Consider the following 23,465-nt stretch of genomic DNA (forward strand, 5'->3'; position numbering starts at 1 on the left):
ATTTATAGTACAAGATAAATGGCAGGGATATTACCATTATGAAAACTTCTCCCAGTATGTCACAGTAAATAAAAATACTGATTATTATGTAATTCGAGGACAGGTGATAGAAACGTTCAAAGAGGGCAAACCTGAGCAAAATAATAGATAAATAAAATTAATCATTACTGTGAAAAGATGTAAATTATGTATTCATTTAATTATCAGACTACCGCCTATTAATGTCAAGCCACTGAAGCAATTGACGACATCCTTGCTGAGGGGTAGTTTAATGACCACCCTAACATGATTCTTATACAAAAAATATATGTAACAAATGAAAAGAAATGATCAGCAGCTCAATTTCAGGGTGATTCTGCTGAATGATGCTGAATAGGTAAGAGGAACACATAATGTATTCAGTCGTTCTACCCTATAACAATTTGTCGCATGTCTTTACTCGTGTTTCGGTGGAATACCACTTTTTGAAGACACACAGGATTATAGGATTCTTCAGACGATTACTTCCATATCCCTATGCAGCAGAAACAAGTACAAACTGACATACTACTATGCACTTTCAAGCATTTCATCTGTCTGGATATGTATAGTCTTTCAGTATCAATCAATTAAGTGTCCTGAATTTCTCACGTGGTTTAAACTGCGATTTATACAGAATCTTTCTCTGTACTTTGACAAACTAATAGGGACTACTCAAATATTTGATTCTCATGGGTCATGAAACTTCTTACAACATTAAAACTATTTACATATTTAATATATTTCTCTCTCCTTTTAACTACAATATATATGTAAGATTTTTGTATTCTCTTTGTATTTGGCTGTGTTCCTAATGACTTGGTTCAGTGGCCTGATGTTTACTTGTCAGTTGTTTTACATATTATAAAATCACTTGTTTCTTTGTACGAGACACTGCTGTTCAATACGCATAGAAAATTAGGGCTCCTACAACGACTCAAAAAGACCAAAACAAGAAAGTGGTCAAGAAATCTTCCAACACTTATGTAAATCGAAAATTGTATACCCAAAGACAACAAAAAGAATAGATAAGATAGACAAGACATTAAGATAAGTGACTCTTAGTCAGATCCTTCAACTAGTACTCTGAGTATGCATCATGCCTATGAAAATTCGCTAAGAAATGCTTAATTACTTAGTTCTGAGCAAATGTTAACTATTAGCTATTAAATAATGAAACTAATTGCAAACCATAAATATTTACTTATATGTGTCTTGTTTGCATAGCTAATGCTTTGAAATTTCATGCCCTTGGCAGTGCATTCCACCCATACTGTGTGTCTTGACAGCAAAATTATCACTTTATGGTTTGTATTAGGGTATTCATTCAGATGTTACATATGTCTGGCCTGGATTACAACTCTCAAACTATTTATGTTAAAAGTTGGGCTTTCCATGGCACGTTTATAGTCCATGGCTTTACATGTTACTGCCTAACTAGTCCAGGAAAAGAAATTACTTATACAGTTTTAAAGGTTGTGTTCAAATTTGTCAGTATTTGTAAAAATATATACACTTATATACATCAATCCATATCATTAGCAAAACTGCTCATCTTTCTGTAACTGTCTACAGATGAACAAAAATATCTATAGCCCATACTTAATTGCAACAGATCTGTAATTTTAGGAAAAGTATTCTTCGGACTTATTTACTATGAAATGCCAACATAACTAATTGTACTACGTATGAATTGCGAGTTTGTTTGCATAGCCATCCTCTGCAGCAAGTGCGCAAATATTTGTTTTGTAAAAAAAGAAATACCTTCTCTTGATGCACTGTATTCAATCAATATTTCCAGAAGGGGGTGGGGAGGAAGGAAAACTGGAGGACACTGATTTAATTAATTCATTAATCAGTCCATGAATTTGATATAGTGATAGAGGGTTTTGAAATAATCTGAAGGAGCTCGTGAACACAGAAAGTGGAATAAGTGAGCTATTTCCTGCCAATTTTTTCTATCAATTTAATTAATTAGTCAATTAATTTGAGACCAGACATAGCTCTGGGCTTCTGAGAGAGTATTGACAGGGTAGGGGTCACATGGAAAACCACTTACTTGAAACACAGGTTAAGAATGGATTATCCCCAAGGCGTGATAATCCTCTTAACAGAATAATGGGTTAAGGACCTGTCAATCAAAAGAGAACAATAGAGAACAATAGGTTTCCTCCTGAGTGTATACTTGCCCCTGATATCGGCAACGCACAATGTGGGAATACAGTGCAGCAAGAAAAGGCGTTTTTTGTTCACAAATCAAATGCATATGAATTGAAATTATGTACATGTACTAAATATTGCTCGTGTTTCTCACCCTGCTGTGAAGCAAATGCCATACTTTGCTTTAATCAGGGCAATATTTGGTGACTTTGCACGCGTATCCACAGCAAGAAAACATCTATTCTTATGTAATTTCACACCTCACCTAAAACATAATACAGATTCATCGTAGAGAATACTCTTTCTAGTGTAAACACTTATTTAAAATCTTTCTGCTGATAAAGTCCTTGAATTTCCGTCGAATCAGTGTAGGCTGACAGAAAGTGTACTACATGTACAACTATCTTTCATTCTTTATCGCCTCCCATTGGACCCAGGGAATGAAATGGTTTACATTACAATACGTCTGTATTCGGACTATCACCATGTGACATTCAGAATCCTTTACAACAGCAGGCTTATCCACGAAGACATACCGTAGTCGGCTATTTCAGCTTTTTGGTGGTCTGATAAACACTGATTCTTCCGTTTCCGTCTGGTGTATCCTCTGTATTCCGACATACCATACATACATATGCAAAAATATCTACCCATTTTAGAGCTTCGATATTTTTAAGCAAAAAAGTATTTAAAGAAACATCTTCATGTTTGTTTCTTTTGTGTAACTTTCTTTTTCTCAAAATAAAAAGATAAATAACGTTTCTGCTAGATTCTTAAAGGACAAATTTCACAATATCTACACTGTAATATTACATCATTTCTTACACCTTGCAAACTACTGAACAGAATGCAAGTTCGCTGTTCCTCTCCTCATCTCAGTTGCAGGCACATTGGTTATTGCTGCAGTGCAACGTATGGCATAAATCAAAGTCTGCTTTCCTTAGAACAGCTTCTTTCATTATTGCGAAGTTGCTATTATTTGCTTATGTCAGCTACACTGCTGCAGCGTTAACAGTAGGACCTAACGGTTTATATCTCTTAATTATGTTTTTGCTCTTGTGTATGTGTATGCTGACCAGCCTGGAGCACACACCAACACGTTTAGTTTGCTTTGTTGTTCTTTTTCTTTCCAGTGAAATAATAATTTTTGTGGAATATTGGAGTGTGTTCTGAAATCTTAGTTCAATGCAAATAATTTTCCTTCAATCAAACTGGATTTTATGGCTTTCTATAGTCAAGAAAATCAAGCTAGAAAAGTAGCCAAATGATTGTGAAAAAAGTCATACTTCTAAATCCCTGTTAAATCACTAATTCAGCAGCTAAATAACTTTAAAAAGAAGCCAGAGTTAACCCTAAAATGCCGGCCTCACAGCACTGGTTGTTGTAGTGGATATTGCCTGCCAGAGGCTGCCCCTTTCCCATCCCCCCAGCCACCACCACACCTTTGCCACTGCAACTCTTACAGACTTACTGAATTAGGCCAGATGAATCCAACCTTAGTTCCAGTTTTAAATGAAACTACAGTCTCAGCGAAAGTTCCAGTATCAATTGGAACATCAGTTACAAGGAGAAGGAAACATGCAATTCTTAAGGATTTTTGGCACCCAGCCTCAACAAGGAACAGCCGGTAACATGGGGAAGCATAAGTACAAACCCCTCTCAAGGTAATTTTAATAATTTAAAAATAATGAGCCTTAATATACAATGCATTAAAAATAAAATATTAGAACTTGAGATTGTAGCCAGTGAAGCTAGTATAGATTGTATTTGTATTCAAGAACATTGGTGCATGAGTTGTGAACTAGAAAATATTTGCATTTCCCCTTACAAATCTGTAAGTCATTATTGCAGGAAGGAAACAAGACATGGTGGTGTTTGCATTTATGTAAAACCTGGAGTAAAGGTTGAAAATATGATTGTATCTGAATCCTTGAGCGAAGAAAAACATTTAGAGGCTGCAGCAATACAGCTGAATATGCAAAAGAGTAAATTAATAATAATGTCAGTGTACAGATCACCATGTGATGATCCTGAAATTTTTAGAAATAAGTTAGAGGCATTGCTCAATATATTATATGAAAAAAATCAGCAATAATTATAAGTGGAGATTTTAATGTCAACTTATTGACTGAAGGTGCATGCAAAGATCAGTTCATCTGTGATTTACAGAGCTTAAACTTGCATCCACATATAACTAACCCTACAAGAGTAACAAACTCTTCAAAAAGTCTCATAGATAATATTTTCACAAATATAGATGCCATAGATACAGTCGCAATAAATGCTGACCTAGGAATGTCTGATCACAATGCATTCATCCTTAAGTTTCCCGTAGCCCCTGTGATCAAAAATAGTTAATATCAAATGTGCAAAAGAACCTTCTCCACAAATAGTTGCAGTCACTTCATAAATACACTGATTAACCAATCATGGGCAGAAGTACTGTTACAAACTAGCGCAAATGCTGCATATAATGTTTTCTCTTACCTGTTTATGTTGAATTTTGAAATGTGTTTTCCTAAAAAAAACTTGTCGAAACATACTCACATTAGCATTTACATGCTAACTCCTGGATCACAACAAGTATTAGAAACTCCTCCAGAACCACGAAAATGCTTCACTATAAAATGAAAAGTTGCACTGACCCCAAGTTTAAAAAACATGTAACAAACTACAAAAATATATAGAAAAGTAATTACAAAGCAAAATTATTAAGTAATGATAAATTAATAAGGAAATCTGGCAATAAATCAAGAACTACTTGGGAAATTGTGAAGAGGAAAATAGGTAAGGGCCTCAAGGATCAGGAAGAAGTACTCAAAAATAGTGAAGATATTGTATTAAAAGATGAAACTCTGGGAAATTACATAAATAGTTACTTTTTAAGTGTACCTGTGTCATTAAGTAAAACTTTACTAAACTTGAGAAATTAACAGCCTCAAACGTAGGCAGTAGTATGCTCTTAACTCCCACAAATGATAATGAAATATTAAAGGTGATAAAGAGTCTAATATCACAAATGTCTGCAGGTATGGATGAAGTGCCTGTATCAATAATTAAAAAAAAGTTGCCCAATAAATTATAAAGTCCCTGGTTCATATTGCCAATTCGTCTTTTAGCGAAGGTTTATTTCCTCAGAGGTTTAAAATCTCTAAGGTTAGACCTCTGTTTAAAATAGTAATCCACACAAGGTAGAAAATTATAGACCAATATTCCTTCTCCAATCATTTTCCAAAATTCTAGAGAAATTAATGAAAACTAGACACATAAATTACTTCGATACTTACAAGCTTCTGAACTGCAATCAACATGGCTTTTGCTAGAGCCACAACACAGAATCAGCTATCCATGCATAAACTGAAGAGATTGTCAGGAATCTCGACACTAAAAAATGTGTAGCGGGAATTAACTTAGATCTGTCTAATGCTTTCGATATAGTAGATCACCAAATTCTGTTAACCCCTTCACACCTGATTTTTTATTTATTTATTTTATTTTTTGAGCTTTTCCTCATTACAGAGGCTTATCTCCAACATAATAATTTACTTGGAATCACTTATAAAAAAATGTCTGACATGATTTTTACATTCATGTGAGTCTCCTAACAACATTCTTCTAAGAGAAAATTTCATATGATTTCTAGTTTTCTAGATATTTAATGCACACAATTGTGTTCATCAGGTCCCGAACTTCATGTCATACTTTAAGGAGGTTAACAGTACGAATCAAGTACGCCACTCTTTATTTAACTTTAAAATAGAAGAAACAATGAAAATAATTCCAAATTACAGTTCTTATTTAAACAACAATGGTCAGCACACTGATTTTAAGGTTTAGTATGAAACTGCAAAAAACAGTTTCTGTCCTTTTGGAGACACAATTGAACACAATACAACTGGCCTTTTTTTAACCACTTACACATGGTAATGTCATTAGCACAAGTGATTTCTTCACAGTAACCTCTGGTTTGTTTCATTGTTGTTTTATCATCTGCAAAAGGCAAGTTCTTTCCAAATCTGTTTTGACGGGCAGTGACTGCTGCATTGATGGCTTGAGATTTCAGAACTTCCACACACATGAAGACTTTGATTCCCCCTGGACTTGGTTTCCCTTTGACATACTACTTTGCAGAAAACTTCCCAATGAAAGGAATAATTCCTTGATTCACACAAACATTCTCTTATATGGGAAGTTCACTGGAGCGTTTTCGAATGGCTGTGTAAGTTGGTCTGACTTTGTAAAATTTATCTTTATTTAGAGGTGGATTCTGCAGATTGTTTACCAAGTGTAAATTTGTTCATAGTTCTAAAAATGTGTCTCGTGACATGTTTTCCCAACATACATTTGCCTTCGGGCTTGTATCCCAATACATTGGTAATCTGGGAAATTTCAAAGCGCCAGTCAATATATGCAAACCACCTAACACCTCTAGTTCTCGAGGAGTTGTTTGCTTTAATGAGGATTTGCCTTGTAATGCATTAGTATGTGCTGCCATCCTAGTGAAAAAACCATCTGGTATATATCTTTTGAAGTATTGTATTGGAGAACACAAGACAGATTCTTCAAAATTTGGAGCTTTGTATGTTTCTTTCATGGTATGTAGAGGCTTGCATTTCCATTTTATAGATTCTTTAGGTGTCACCAACATGTTGTCACACAAGCTATTCAATTCTGGATTGTTTTCATTGTATAGAAAAATTCATTTCAGCATTCACCACCTCTCCACCATCTTCATCTTCAGATATGGTGTCTCTACACACATCATTCATGCCCACTTCATCTGCTCCAACATGTTTCACTATTTGTGAAGCTTGCCTTTTATTAAGTGGTATACTGTCATCCTCACCTAATGTCAGAAACATCACCATTTTCAATTATGTCCATAATCAAGTCCCAATCTTTCTCCACAGAAAGATATTCCTTATCCATATTTGTAAGTCAAAAGCCAACAGTATAAAATAAAATCTTATGAACAGGTCAGTTATTCACCTCCTTGCTGCTGGTACTGAAAAAATACCACATATAACTACCATAGCCATGCAAATGCAGCTGAGGCACATTTTAGGTTACATTTCCTAATATATACCATTAAGGATCTGTTGTACACAAATGTGTACATTAAACTTACTTGATACATACCACAAATATCATCTGAATGAAATTGCTGAAACTTCCACTGAAAGAATGTCTAATGTCTCTAAAAGATGGAAACCACACAAAACATTCATTGACAAAACCCACAACGTGACTATTATAGCAATAAAGTCAACGAGTAATGGCTTCCCACCGAGAGACAACACCAGAACACCATTTTACTATGTGGTTCACAGACTGCTCACAAGAGAGCAGCAGCTGCTGGAGCATGGCTGAAAGAAACATACATAAATGTGCACAGTGAGTGTGGATGCACCTCACATTTCTTATCAGCAAAATATTAGTGAACAAACTTTATGTACACAATTGTGACCACCAGGTCTGACAGGGTTAAACAAGATGTAAGCGATAGGTGTAAGGGGAGTTGTGAGACAATGGTTTGAATCTTACCTTCAAGATAGAACTCAGGTGGTAGAAATCATCACAGAACATAGAAATCAGAAAATCAAGTGGGTTTCAGATGCAAAGAAATTGGAAATAGGCGTCCCACAGGGCAGTGTTCTTGGTCTCTTATTGTTCTTGATTTATATAAATGCCATAAAAAATCAAAATATTTGTACCAAAATAATGTTGTTCATGTATGACACGAGCATAATTATAAGTGATGATAAAATATCATTAAACACCACAACTGACATAGTCCTGAAATATATACAACAATCGTTTAATACTAATGAGATAACACTTAATCTAAGTAAAACAAATTATATACAGTATGGCAAAGCAACCCAAGATATGGACCTCCAGTTAAAACTAATTGATAAGGAGATAGAGAGTGTGCAATCGACACAGTTTTTAGGCACTCACATTGATCAAAACTTAGCTGGAAATACCGTCTCAAGTATTTATCATGTCTTACAGCATAGTGTTCTAGGGTAAAACTAAATCAAGCTTAATAGACATCTTGAAATTTCACAAAAGAGCTATACGAATCATAAAACATAATTCTCCAAGAACTCATTGTAGGACCCTTTTCAAGCAACTACAAATACTCACAATACCATCACTGTATATATTTAAAAGAATTCTGTGTACAAGAGCACACATGAAAACTCTACATATAAATGAGGACTGCCACAATTATAATTCTAGAAGTCATAAGAATTTGTATGTAGAAAGGGTAAGGACAACACAAACCCAAAAGCATGTAAGTTATTTTGGAATAAAAATTTACAGTGCTCTGCCAATCTACATGAAGGAAATAATAGATGAAGTACAATTTCAGACTGAGCTTAAAAATTACCTTTTAAGCAAAACTTTCTATGACATAGATGAGTACTTTGATTTGTGTAAATTTATTGCCAAAAATTTTAATTTATATGTCTAAACTTGTACTTTTAAAAATGCCTTGAAAGTAATATTCCATTATTATGTTTGTAGTACTTTTACTTGAATGATAACTTTGTTGTGACAATTCCTACACCATGTAAATGATTTACAGGAAGATAATAATGTGAAATGAAATGAAATGAAAGAAATTTTCTAAATCATTATCCGGCCCATGTATAAGATTTTCAATTGGCAGTATAGTAGTAAAGTTTGTTATTCACTATCCCATCAGCGGGTTTTCGCGATATTACAGTCTACGGTTTTTCGATCGCTTCCCTGTTTTCCATTATAGACCCATGGAGAGAAACTACTTTCCGCAATCTCTCCTGAGCACAAGTCGACCAATACTTTGTGAGGAAATCCTTCTCAAATTCATTATATGTCTTGCAAATTTCTGCTACCATGGATGCCCATACAACAGACTCACCCTGAATGTGAGATATGACAAGTTGAATTTTCTGTTTCTCGTTCCCAGACCGTGTAGTAATCCTCTGGAAGCTTTCATAAACACAACTGGATGAGGAAATTTCCTCTCTTGTGTCAAAATCTGAAACTGCTAGTGTTTTTAAGAGGCTTTCCTCTAATAAAACTGTTCCGACGATTGAATAATCGATGTATGGACTAGCCGTACTCCGCACATCTCTGTGACATGGTTTCACTGATTTGTGTTTCTATACATGTCACGTTCACATGTTGATTTCAGATATGCACTATGTTTGGTATCCTTTACCGTAGCGACCTCACGATGCAGGTCAGCGACTTGTGTATTTACACAATCGCCCTAGCCCAGTAATTCACTCTTTAATATCTTTTTAATTTGTGACAAGTCGCCTTGGACATTTCCGCCCCCCAGCGCCTGCTATACGTGATGCCTCTAAGCTATAGGTTGGGTGGGAATATGTAACTCAGTTTCCAGTTGTGTATTAATTAGGGTATCATTCCCTTAACCAGCGACTGAAATCATCGCCAATTTTGTACTCTGTACTGTGAATTCCTTATTAATTTTCGATTCCTGACTAACGGTGAACTCATTCGACTGCTGTGTAAGTTGAGTGACTTTTTCCTGCAGTGTATCGCGCACAGTTTTTAGCGCTCCAACATCGTTTGACAACTTTTTTGCTTTTGTCTGATAGGCATCTCTTAGTGCAGTCATTTTGGTGCAGATCACGTCAAAATTTTCATCAGTTTTATAGGTTTGTTCTTTGGCAAAACGTTCAAGACTTGCGTTAATCTGCACTGCTTGCTGTTGAGACAATTCATCCAAATTTGCCGTTAAGTGCTCTTGTGCGGTGTGATCAAAATCAACCCTCAAATATTCGTGTTGGCGTCACGTGACTCGCTCAAGAGTCATATTTATTTGTTCTGTTTGTATCAATGCAAGACTTCGGAAATTATTGATTATCGAATTTGCCAATTTATGGAGCAATGCACTAAATGGAGCATGAGCAGCACTCATCTGGAAAATTTCTTCCGCTAATCTGGATTCTATATTTTTCTCATCTTGTGCATTATTTAAATTTACATCAGGCCTCCATCAGTTTTGTTTGCATACAGCTTAATAGCTGCGATGCTGCTTCACACATTGCTCTCTTGTCAGCCGAACACGTTTCATTCAGAATATTTCTACATATAGTCATATGCCGTGTTTTACATCTATTATGCAGTAGTCTCTGTTTCTTTAGAGGTTCCTTTATGGTGAGTGTTACCATGGAGGGTGCCTCCCATTATGAACTGTTCTACTGGGTACACATTAATCCAGTGCATGGTGAACTATTCATTTAAACTTGAGTTATAGTTCCTCTACATGTTCCTGCCTTCTGCTGAAAGTTTCAACTTCCTCTTTGAAGTATGACACTTCTGATTTCTTGTCTTGTTCACTGAACATACATATATCGTTCTGCTTGTTTTAGCTGCCCTTTGTACTTTGGCAATCATTGTTGCCATATCCATATCATGATCATTGATACCAGTTTAGATGTAGATGTTATCAAAGAGTGAAGGCCTATTTTTTACCATTAGATCCAATAGATTTCCATCTGAGTAGAGTGTTCTGTTCTATGTGTTTTTCAGAGAAGGCATTTAGTAATGTTTCTCAGGGTGTGTTATCGTGACCACTACTAATAAAACTCTAATTTTCCCAAGTGATTGTTGGATGATTAAAGTCTCCACTGATGATTACAGTATGATTCGTGAGCTTATGTACAAGCACTGACGTTTTCTCTTAAGTTTCTGCCTACATCGGGAGATGAGTCTGGTGGATGACAGAAGGAAGCAGCTAAATTTTATGTCCACCCCTGATACTAAGTCTTGCCAAACAATCTCACTTACAGCTTCAATTTTTATCTCCATGGATTTGAGTTTCTTGTCTATTGCGACAGATATACCACCTCCTTCTCCCATTAACCAATCCTTGCGATATACACTCAAATTTTTCCCCAAAATCACATTGTAATCAGTTTCAACCAGCTGTCTGTACCTTGTATTATGTGAGCTTCACTACTTTTCAGGAGCGCTTCGAACTCTGGCACTTTGTTACTAATTTTTCTGCAGCTAACCACAAGGATTTTAATACACTCACCTGCAAGAGGCATTTCTTCCGATCTTCCACTGATACTATTGGATTTCCTACAGCTATCATTATCTGGATTGTATGGAGTGTCACATAATCTAAAAAAGAACCCTGTGCCCCATACACAGTCAGCTACATTAGAAGCAGCCTCTAATGTGTAGTGTAGACCTGACCCTATATTGCAGTAGCTGCCAATCTTTTGACAGTAGTCAGGGCGATTCTCAGTTGCTTATTAATGTCAAGGAACTCAGTTATATTTGAGAACATCATTCACATTAGGGGTGCAATTCGGCTTGTGCAGTGTGTTACAGAACAGAGAACAAATAACACTAAAATAAACCCACTCGTTTTATCTCTAATTCTAGCTGTAACAATTTTCATCTTTGGAAATGGAGATCTCTGTAAATGCCAGTGATAGAGAGCACTGACACATTCACTAGTTTAAAATCTTTGATCTGCATGACATAGCACATACTTACCATTGTAGCTGATGATGGCACAACAGTGGGAAACCAGTTCGTGTGACAAATAATAAATAATTTAGAATATAACAACTGCGTTTTGCGCGTTTCTCTCGTAATGTATACAATATTCTACCAAGAACCGATGGAACAGTCAGTCAATGGAAATAACTTTAAATTGTGACTCCTGATTATTTATATCTGTTGAACTAAAAATTACCAGTGGCTTATAAGAGTTGAAGAAAATACTTAAAATGAGAATTCTAGTAAGGCAACTGTAATACCTGTAGTAAAAATTACTAATTTACTGAAACCTTTTGTTTACTACAAATTACAAAAAATACAATGTACGCACGTTTGCATCTTGCATTCAACGTTCTGACGGTTACACCAGTTATTAATGTACCAAGATTTCACATTTGTAATGGTTTATTTCTTACATTAACCTGTGATTTTGCGATGCTAATCACTTCAGTATGTTTCCTTGACAAATGTATTCCCGAAAATTCATTGCTGTGCATTAATTATTTTATGTGTTGCGATTTTTTTCCACCAGTGTAGATCCAACAGCTTGGGAGAATTTGTGTATGTTGCAAATTACGTAACTTCATAAATGCATGCAATAGCTTCTACAGATTTATTAATATTTCTAGGAACATCAGTTTAGTCCTCTTCTTTTGTTTCCTCAGCATCATCTTCTGTGTTGTAGATTTCTCTTTAGACCTGATGCCTTAGTAAAAGTGGCGTGATCTGGCAGAAGGCCATCAATTACTTTTGAATAGGTTGTGGGAGTGAACAGTGATCAATGTGCTACAAATATTTACTATCAAAAACAGTCTTGATCACAATTTATTTATTACAGTGACTGGTTTCGACCACTACATGATTTACCACAAGAAGTAGGTTCTTACTCATTGGTCTGAAGATGACCACAGTAGTGGTCGAAACCGGTCACCGTAATAAATAAATTGTGGTCAAGACTGTTTTTGATAGTACAGAAAGCCATCACTCTGAATGTAGTCATTTGGACTATATTAACTGTTCTGCATTTGAATTAATTCAGCAGTTGCTGCTGCATTGTCTTGAACGTTAATGGTTACACAAGTATCTTGTTAATTGCCTCCAAATTCCACTATATTGAAGCATGTGGCGACAGTTTCATGCTTTATCTCTCCTACTGTCATGCCAACCAGTATACTGCATCCGGGACAGAAACTGACCATGGAAGAACAAAAGCACTTTCAGCTTCTTCATCATGAAGAGTAAGAGACTGCATCAACAGTCGCCAAGATAATGGGACTTGTATGTGTGAATAACCCCTGGTTCATGGATCTTCCGAGGCTGATTGAACCAAGCCAGTTTACATTTGATAACTTGATTTTCGGTCGGCAGGTTGCATTGTCTAGGACAACAACGACTTGGCGATTTTCTTTTTTCATTTTGGCATTGAAAGAACCCAGCCATTCTTCCATAAGACCACTCACCATCCGCGCCTTTTAATTGCTTCTCAGCATGACTGTAAGCTTAAAGACATCTATGGTTTTGAAACTGTGGGATTTTGCTGCTTCTCCAGTCACCAATGGCTCTTCAGTTTGCGTAACATGTTTCCACACGGCATCAGAATGACTCTTTCCTTGGACACCTATCCCACGATGCGCTTTTCACCTCAAATTGCTAGAGATTTAGAAGGCAGTGTGGAATGGGGCAGTTCCATTTCATCGGCACTAATCACGTCTTTCGCATCATAATTCGCAATTAGGTTATGCAGTATTATCTTCCATTCGTTTGCTACAATTTGCTGCACGTACTTAGCTTCCCCACACACTTCATTTCTCACGAGACAGTGTCTAGCTTTGAAACACTCTAACCATCACGTGGATGCCTTAAATTCCTTATTCGTAGCCCTTTAGCGGCTTTCAGATCATCACTCCCCACCATGTGCCTGGACAAAGTAAGTTTTTCGCCCACGCACTTACGAACGATTCTCCCACTATCTCGTAAATTTCTTCATTTCCAGTATTTGCGCCTTTATTTTCATTTTCGCATTCCCTTCATCCATTCGTGCAGTATCTTATCCCTGTTTTTTACCGCATTTGAAACGCAAGAGTACGTTGCGCCCAGAGAGCTTGTTTTTCTAACTCGTCTGAACTATTTTAATATTTTCGTTAAGTGTTAGGGGCACATGCTTCTCGTTCGACATAATATTGTCGTTTAAAGTGCTACAAGTCAGCTGAAACTGGCAGGTGCTGTATTTTTCTGCAATGCTTGTCCTTGCCGGGAAAAATGATTATTCAGGAGAGCAGTACATTCAGAGCTATTCAATCATCGTGTTAAAAGTAGCACGGACGTTAATAACTAATGTGTACTTTAGTACAGTAGTACTGTGTAATCATAAGCCGCATTATAAAATTAATTAGTAAATAAGTCTAAAAATTTACGTTCAGTTTCGTCGTTGGAGACGTTCCGCTTGTACAAAAAATTAGAATGCAGAATTGTATTGAATGCACCTTAACTGAAATATTTCTACAGTTTAGCCAGACTTCCGGATGATACACGTTCCATTTTGATCAAGTTTTACTGTATTTTTATTTTTGTAGCTCGTCGGTGAACTACACCCAACGTAAATCGTTGCTTAAAAAATATCTTTGATCTATACTGAAAGCGCGGGAAAAGTTTAACGAATGTTTGTGAAATACTGTGAGTGGTCTGTGTTTGAACTTCGAAGTGCCACATCTGATCTATGCCTCGAAGTGAAGTCTTTACGATCTATGACTAAGGAATGACGTCATTGTTCAAAGCCGACGGGTTGTATCCCCTGCTGCACTAGACCCGGACAGTGTATGAAGTGTGTGTGAAGATACATTCGAAATTTCAAATTGTTGACATTTTGTATGGGATTTTCGTCTGCGTCGGTACGTACTTCCATGAAGGAATAGTATGATGTAATTGTAAAACATACCATAGATGGTGTTATCACTATTACCATGGGAGAGAAAATTAAATTTAGCGAAGGAATGAAACAGTTTTGTGACAAGCAATTTGTGAGTTTCGAGTGCTAACGTTCCGCAACGTTTTCTGAAGGAAGCGATGGAAGTCAGATAGGCTGAGGGTCGAATTTATATAAAATGTCTTTTTCTCTTCAAATAAGATCTACAGACACGTCTGTGCGCAGATTTCTACCCATAAAATGGTATTTCCCGTAACTATAAATGGTGTTCAATTGGGCGTCAGAGTTATAGGGAGATTGAATTAGCTGAAACTGGAATCCAAATCTAAATGAATCTTATATTTTTAAAGGGTGTAAGTCAACTGCCACACATTTATGGGAAATTGAGAAAAACCATTAGAATACTATGTGGGCATCTTTATTGGTATTACGTTATTGTTGGCTAAGAGATTGACTTTCTTATGTTATATTTCGGTAATGTAATTAATCATTAAAAGATGAAATCTGGTGCCCTTAAAAAAATTAAGCTCTCGTGTACTCCTTTTTACTCACATTACTGTAACGTTATCTTGACTACATACGTTATAACAATTGCAGTTCTTCGTTTCACGATACCAGTGCATTATTGTATAAAAGTAATAATTGTCGGCGATGCATTCGCCTTGGCTGCCGTTAATTACAGGTAGCTTCAAAATTACTGTTGAGATTGATAGGTGTTGGCAGGCACATAACGTTGCAGTTTTTCATTGTGTTGGGTTGATTATTCCAGATGGATAAGTTATTTATTTTATTTTTAATTACACACATGGTGGACCATGTTGGAGGCCGAGAAGAAATGTCTGACTAATCAGTCCAGTGATTAATTATTCACTCCATAGACCCACAAAGGAGGGAATCCTAGGTGTGGAACATGTCCGATAATCACATTACAAAAATGTAATTAGAAAAACCTTAGTTTCATTAATTTTGATGACCCTCAGTCAGTAAACAGTAAAATTATGTACATGAATTAAAATAAAACTTCTAATATTTACAGGATTAATACTTACATCTGCTTTCCATACATCCATGATTCAAACAGTAGGTAGTTACTTGACTGTTACAACCAAGTATTGTTAAAAATTAAAGTACGATAAATTTTCATTAAAATGGTCTACTGCACTTGATAAATTCAGGGATGGAATTGGAGGAGTTGGCCACCAAAAATTCTTTAAATTTATGTTTAAATTGTGTCTTGTCTGAAACTAAACTCTTAATGGTTGCTGGTAACTTATTGAAAATAGGCATTGCTGAATACTGGACTCCTTTCTGGGCAAGAGTAAATGATTTTAAATCTTTATGTACATTGTTCTTATTCCTAGTATTGATACTGTGTACTAAGCAGTCAACTGGAAAAAGAGATGTATTATTTGCAACAAATTCGTTAAGGAATAAATATACTGAGTAGCTGTGGTTAGTATGCCCAATTCTTTGCATAGGTTTTGACATGATGATCTTGGATTTAGGCCTACACTACACATTACTCTTATTATACGCTTCTGTATTCTAAAAAATTTTTCTAGGTTTGTGGAGTTACCCCAAAATATGATATCATATGACATAATGGAGTGAAAATAAGCAAAATATGCCAGTTTTTTTTATATTTATATCTCCCATGTCTGACATCATTCACGTTGCAAACACAGACCTGTTTAGGCACTTTAGCGGTTTGTTAGTATGTCGCTCCGAACTGAACTATTCTCCTGTTTCCAAGTCGTCATATTTTATACACACATTAGAAGGAAATCTCTTGGAAGTTCTGAACTGCATATAGTGGATCTTTTCAAAGTTTGATGACAGTGAATTGGCTGTGAACCACTCTATTAATGTCAGTAAAATTTGATTAGCTGCCCTTTCTAAATTTATATTTGATTTAGTGTTATTACAATGTTTGTGTCATCTGCAAATAAGACAAACTGGAATCTGGTAATGTAACAGATGACAGGTCATTAATATACACAAGAAAAAGTAGTGGACCTAGTTTAGTTTATTAGGGAGCACCACATGTAATTTCTTCCCATTCAGATGATGTCTGATTGCCTACTGCTGAACTGTTACCTAATGACACCCTTTGTTCCTGTTAGTAAGATGTGACTGAAACCACTTTGCAGCACTATGAGTGATGCCATAATATTTAATTTACTTAAAAGAATGCTTTGATTGACAGTCAAAGGCCTTTGACAGGTCACAGAATATGCCAGTTGCCTCTAATTTGTTGTCTAATTAATTAAGGACATTTTCACTGTGAGTGTAAATAGCCTTCTCAATATCAGAACACTTAAGAGACCAAAACTGTGACTTTGACAGTATGTTATTTTCACTAAGGTGCTTAAGTAGACGCTTGAACATAACCTTTCCAAAGATTTGTGAAAAAGCAGGCAAAAGTGAGATCGGTCGCTAATTTGACGGCATTTCTTTGACCCCTTTCTTGTGGAGAGGTATAACTTCAGCATCTTTAAGCCAGTCTGCGAATGTTCCTGTGATAAGTGATTGATTACACCAAATAACGGGTCTAGTGTAGCAGGGGATACAACCCGTCGGCTTTGGACAATGACGTCACAAGTCGCCAGAGAGCAGTTTACCATTTTCGCTTTTGCTGTTATGTTTCAGTTTCGTTTTTTTACTGATTTGCTTAATAAAGTGGATCTGTTTATTCTATCTCGTGAGATTTTTTTTTAAAAAAAAGCCAAAAAACACTTATCAGCTACTGAAGGGAGCTACAACACTAAGAAGAATCGCTTCTCGTTTGGCGACTTGTGACGTCATTGTCCAAAGCCGACGGGTTGTATCCCCTGCTACACTAGTCCCCAAATAACTTAAGATATGACTGAGCTCACATGAACACTCTTTTATTAACTTTGTTGATATGTTATCAAACCACTAGCATGCTTTGATTTCAAGGAATTTATGATGGATTCTACTTCTTTGTTGAAGTAGGTGTCAATTCCATTTTACTGAGATCGCCGGAGTGCACTGGTCTCAGATATTCCATTGCATTATTTTCTGAACCTGACAACCCCCCATGCTATCAGTAAGAGAGACAAAATACATGTTTAAATGGTTTGCAACACATGTCTGTTACCAGGGTTTCATTTATTTTTAGAGCTATTTGTTCCTCCTAATTTCTGGTCCGACCTGTCTCTGACTTAACTATATCCCATATTGTTTTTATTTTATTCCTGGATGTATTTATTTTCTTCTCATAATGCAGGTGTTTGATTGCTGGATAACCTTCTTCAATAATTTGCAGTAATTTTTGTAACGAGCTCTACTGCTAGTATCAAAGGTGTCCCTACATATCAGATAGTTTCCTTTTTTGTCTCACATGATATTGTTATCCCTTGTGTGATCCATGGTTTCTTATTATAGGCCTACTTCTGCTTAATTTGAGTTACCTTCAGGGGAAAACAATTTTTAAATAAGGTGCTAACTTTATTAATGAATGTTTTGTATTTTCCATTTGTCTTGGATGCTAACTGTTCACTGACAGTGTTTTTCAGGACATCTGTATTAAAATCACCAGCAAACCACTAGTCTAGTTCTTTGTTTCCTAATTTAGATGAGATAATAAATCTTCAAGACCGCTTATAAACGGGTTGAAATTTCCTGAAGGTGCTCTGTATATGGCTACTATTATGAAGGACCTATTATGAAATTCTATCTCTGTTGCACATGTTTCTAACTGCTGCTCTAAGCAAAATTATTAATGTCAGTATTCTTAAATTTAAAACTGTTTTAAGAAATGTGGCAACTCCTCCTTTCTCCATATTTTGTCTACAGAAATAACAGACTAGTTTAAATTCTGTAAGGTTTAAGGTATCTATATCAATGGTCACATGATGGTTCAGAGAGGCAGATTATATCAACTGGGTTCGATGTGACTCTTAATTCATCAAGGCACATAAGTAGTCCATTAATTTTACTTCTAAGTCCTCGAATATTTTGATGCACTAAAGATAGTTGGCATTTCGCATTTACCGAGATGAAATCTGGTGGAAATAAAATTTCTGCTGATTGCTGTAAATTTTTAACCGACAGCTGTGTTCACTGATCCAATGCGCCAGGATTATGCTGTTTGATTTCTTTCTCAAACTGAAGGTTTCTTTCAACCTTTACTTCTCTCAGAACTTGACTTCGTTCTGTCCTAACCTATCCTAAAAAAGGTGCTGCCCCAACACACATGACCACTGGTATATTACCACTCATGGCAGTGCCTCTCTCCCCCCCCCCCCCCCCCCAACCCCCCCCTCTTTTTACATTCCTGCTATTAGCCCAGCCAGTTTTCCCTTTCCTGTTGAGCTGTAGGCCATGTCTAGTACAATTCTACCTACTGAGAGAATCAACAGGAACCAAACCAATATATGTGACCCCGTACCCGACCCAAGTAGCTGTTCCAACTCCAATTACTCTCCCGACAGAAGAGTTTAAATGAGGTCGGTCATGGCGTCCCAGAACAGACACAAACTCAACAGTGGTATGTCTCAATAGCTGATGCAATCTTTGCCAGGTCACACTCTATGGCCTAATGCTGAAACTATGAGTCATGCCACGCTTTATGTTACCAAAAACAAAATGTGAGAAAGGCCTAACAAAAACTGTCACAGACTCTTTTCTTGCAGTTTCTCCAGAAATTCTTCTCTTCCTGTACTACAAGTGAGGGAATGACTTTCAGATCTAGTATTTCAGTAGTAGCACCCTCTCTAATAAAAAATTTACTTGGTTTGAAGTATTAAGAATCACGTTCTGCATAGTAAACCATCTGTCCTGCTTCTCTTTGTAATGCAGAAATCCTACTGCAGTGTGAAAGTGCCCTGTCACTGGAAAGTAATGGTAAAGTTTGTTGAATCTCCCAGAATTGGGGTACAAGAGAAACCTATTGTGTGTGTATTTCTTGTTCTGAGTTGAGCAGTTATCAGAGTACAGATGCAGTCTCATGTATTCTTGTGCTATATATTTCCCATTATCGTCCGTAAATGAGCGCACATCATTTGGACCCTTCGTACGTTCATGGTAGACATACACCTTGCTTGTATTAGTCTTTAAGTTGAATGGGGGAGGAGGAGGAGGTGTGTGTCGTGTGGGGGGGGGGGGGGGGGGTGGGGATCTTCAGAAGTGCTATTGAGCTTTATTTTTAAAGTGGCATGATTCACCACGATGTCTCTTTATTTTTAAAACTGCACAATTCTTTGACTGATCATAAATGACATGGTTTTATGGTCTTGTTTCCATCTGTTACAGACTCCAATTCAACATTTCCAAGTTTTCTAATGAGCATAGTCCATATCAATTCAGGCAGGCTAGGAAAAAATCTTACCTTCGTAGTCGTGGATGTTATTGAATTTAGCCTATGTTAAAATGGAGGACTAAGTAAGGTACATGTAATTTTTTTTTTTTTTTGTTTCCTCCAAAAAAAATTCTGCTCTGAGATACAGACCTTCAAAGATGACATTACACATACCATTCTGAAGATGTGAAATGCTGAGGGAACAGTTCTAGATATTTTGTTGGTTTTTTATTTGAAAGATAATTGTTTCATGATTACAAAGAAATCCTCCATTTGGACATACCTGTCAAAGTTCTTTTACTATAGCACTCTGAACTTTATGATCTATGGACTTTTTTCCCCCAAGAATGCGCATCTGTCGTCGTCGCCCCCCCCCCCCCCCCCCCCCCCCCCCCCTCCATTAGTACCATATGGTTCTACATTCCCTGAAAATGAGAGCTTCCACCTTTAGGTTGAAAGGGTTTTATAAACAATTTATATTTTTGCCATACATAAAACCTGTTTTATTACCACATTATCACATAACAGGCTCATAAAAATCAAAATCTAGCCTTACAACATAATTTTAGTTTAGAAAGATGAGTAAGAGACTCCAAAATGACCAGCAACGTAACTATCTCGCTGCCGAAAGAATAATGCTACCAATGGTCCCCATAACCTTCTACGATATGTCATATTATATTGTGCTGGTTCTATGTTTTAACATTTAAATCCTGCTTTTACAGTTTTGTAATGCATTTCAGCATGCTCACACTAAACCTCAAGCCAGAAGAAACGGAGAACTCCATGAGAATGGTTTTTCTACCCCATGTCGGTCGTGTGTCCATTAAGATCGGCAGGCTGTTCAAAAACATCAAACAAAATGTGTCTTCCGCCCCCCAGAGCGAGTGCAAACGATGTTGGGTTCCGTTTGAAAACAACCTAGGTTTAAGGGGTCCAGGGATACATAAAATCTCCTGCCAGTGAGGGAAATCATGTATTGGCCAGACGTGTCGCACTGTTAAAGATAAATGCACTGAACATTGGGTCAGCCAGAAAAGTCTGCTATTGCTGGACACTGACATGGGAGTTGTGAACTACGAAGAGACGAAGATCCTACCGTCCGCCACCATGTACTCGGACTCCATCATTAAAGCAGTCGAAATACTTTTGAGCAACGACAAGAGGCACGGGAGTTAACTCAGCAATGCATGGAAACCAGCAGTGGCGCCACTAAGGCACGAATCCGAGTCTACGCAGCTGGGGAATCGGAATCCACCCACTTAAACAGGGCGCCAACGCTCTGCCTGCGTGGGTGCTGGGCCAAGTGGTCCGTTTCTCCGGCAAGGGGCACTGGACGTCACCGTGCTCTATGATTCGTCTATGGTGACGTTATAGCCCCACCCTTGGCACCTGCGATTTTCTGGCGAGCCAGCACATGTATTGGTGAGCCACTGCAGCAACACGTCAGTAAGCACCTGAAGATGACGAGCAGCTATCTCGCTGAAATATTGTGCGTCTCTCACAACATTATCAGGCGCGACACCCGCGAACCAGTGAAGCAGCGGTTATGTTGGGAAAGTCTCAAACGATTTTTTTCTTGTTTCCTTCTTCTTCTTCATCTTCCCAAAATAACTTTATTCTTTGGCTATGTTCCTCTTTCCTTTTCTCTGTCCATATTTTCCCTGTTTTTCTTCCTGCATGGGGTTGTTAAAACTCCATCTGGTATGTGAAAGGTCCAAAGACTTAAAGGTTTCAATTTGTAAAACTTCTGTGTATTCTGTTTTGTACTGAAATCAGCCAGTCAATGAACTAAAAATGTGTTCCACTGCTTCAATATCTTCTTTGATATAGAGTGATGCCTTCCTGTTGAACCAATAGGAAACATTGTGAACAGGAAGTGAGCACTGATGCCGTTGTTGCTGTCCTTTGACTAGAAACCTATATCTAGCAGCTGGTCTGTGTGGCAGCATAAAGTTCACTACAATTTCATGTAACTCTTAACTGGTGTCTATAATCTCTGCAGTCCACCAGTCACATGCCACAGACCTCCCCTTCTCAGGTTGTGAATTTGAATATTGTCTAGCTGTTTCTCAGGTGCTGGCCAAGCAAACAATATTTCTTGTTTCTTGCTCTTTAAAGTGTGGGCAATATGATTTCGCCCATCACTTTGAGTCCAAAAATGTGTCGTCCTACACCATCACAAGACCTCTTCCTGTGAGTAGTATCACTGTATACCCAGTCAGTTCGCACCTACTTAATTCAAATAGCTCGTAACAATTTTTAAAATGACTAGGAGCACCATCAGAAACAATGATCTTCTCTGCCCCTGTTTGCAGTTGAATTTTGCGCATTGTTAGCATAGCATGTGCCGAGTCATGTCCTGTGCCATCACTTACGACTGCAACACTTGTGGTCGTGTTTTCAAAATATGTCACTCCTGTAAAAATTTAAACCTGGTCATTACTCCATTGATACCCTTGTACTTCTTGTGGGAGATTTACAGACCAGTTCTCAGCAAAATCACAGTGAAGCACTAAATATATTCTTCAGCTTGTACACATATTTTCACTTTTGTAATGAGTTGTTGTTGCAATTTCTTCAGATGCTGGTGTGTTACTGCTTTCACTGACCATTATCCAAGTTCATCAATGAAACTGTCAAAGGCAACAATTTTCTTAAGTTTATTTTCCTCCCATGTCGCATATGTAATTTCTGCAGAGTTATCTGCTAAGTCTTCCAGGCCAAGTGTCTGTAAAGACAGTCCTCCCTTTCCAGGGCAGTCACCACTTTCTTGAAACAAACAAGTCTTTCGTGTTATGTCACAGACTACTTATGACTTCACACGCCCAACCAAGGTGTCATATGTTACATGCTCCAATAAGTTCTTCAAAGTTACCACACAAAGTTCAAAATTCGTGCTGTACACACATAAACAGGCATCTCTAGGTGGGTTTGGAACTACCCACTTAGGTCGTGCTGCATAAAATTTGGTCTTCCAATATGTCAAGTTGTACAGTTGTCTTATAAATTGCAAAAGTTTTTTTAATACTGCGAGTCATGTACCTCTTCACTTTCACAACTTTTTGACCTTCAACTGTCACAGTTATAGTGTCTTTTTCGTTGGCACTCTGGTAAGAACAGTTCCATTTATCTTACAGATAAAATGACTGCACTATTTGAACTTGAGCTGCTTCTACAGGATGACCATAATAGAGATCTGGTCTTCCAAAGACTCCTTTCACAGACCACACATTTCTTGATTGGTCTACCATGTACTTTGATACTGATGAAACGTGGTTCAAAATTGTTTTCTTTAAAAATGTCTGTGGAATAATAGTTAAAACTTGCACCTTTTCACTGTATGATGCTCAATATTCAGCAGCTGAATTGATATTTGTGAAAAATATGTGGCAAGAGGTGCAGGAGTGCTTTGGTTCATTTTCTTCTGAAGATGGAATTTCTACTTTGAAGCGTGTGTTCAGTTTTACTGTAGTGTATTCATCCATAGCTTTAGTAATTTCT

General features: G+C 37.0%; 1 protein-coding gene across 1 annotated transcript in view; it reads left to right on the plus strand.

Moving 5' to 3' along the window:
• The first annotated feature begins 14,522 nt into the window (after positions 1-14,522).
• The window catches only part of LOC126416545 (N-acetyltransferase eco), a 63,547-nt gene continuing 54,604 nt past the window's right edge, over positions 14,523-23,465 (plus strand). The window contains exon 1 of the mRNA XM_050084289.1: positions 14,523-14,603. The gene's annotated coding sequence lies outside the window, so the exon portion shown is untranslated. The remainder of the gene's footprint in view (positions 14,604-23,465) is intronic.

The sequence above is a fragment of the Schistocerca serialis genome, chromosome 8, assembly GCF_023864345.2.
Source record: "Schistocerca serialis cubense isolate TAMUIC-IGC-003099 chromosome 8, iqSchSeri2.2, whole genome shotgun sequence".
NCBI lineage: Eukaryota > Metazoa > Arthropoda > Insecta > Orthoptera > Acrididae > Schistocerca > Schistocerca serialis.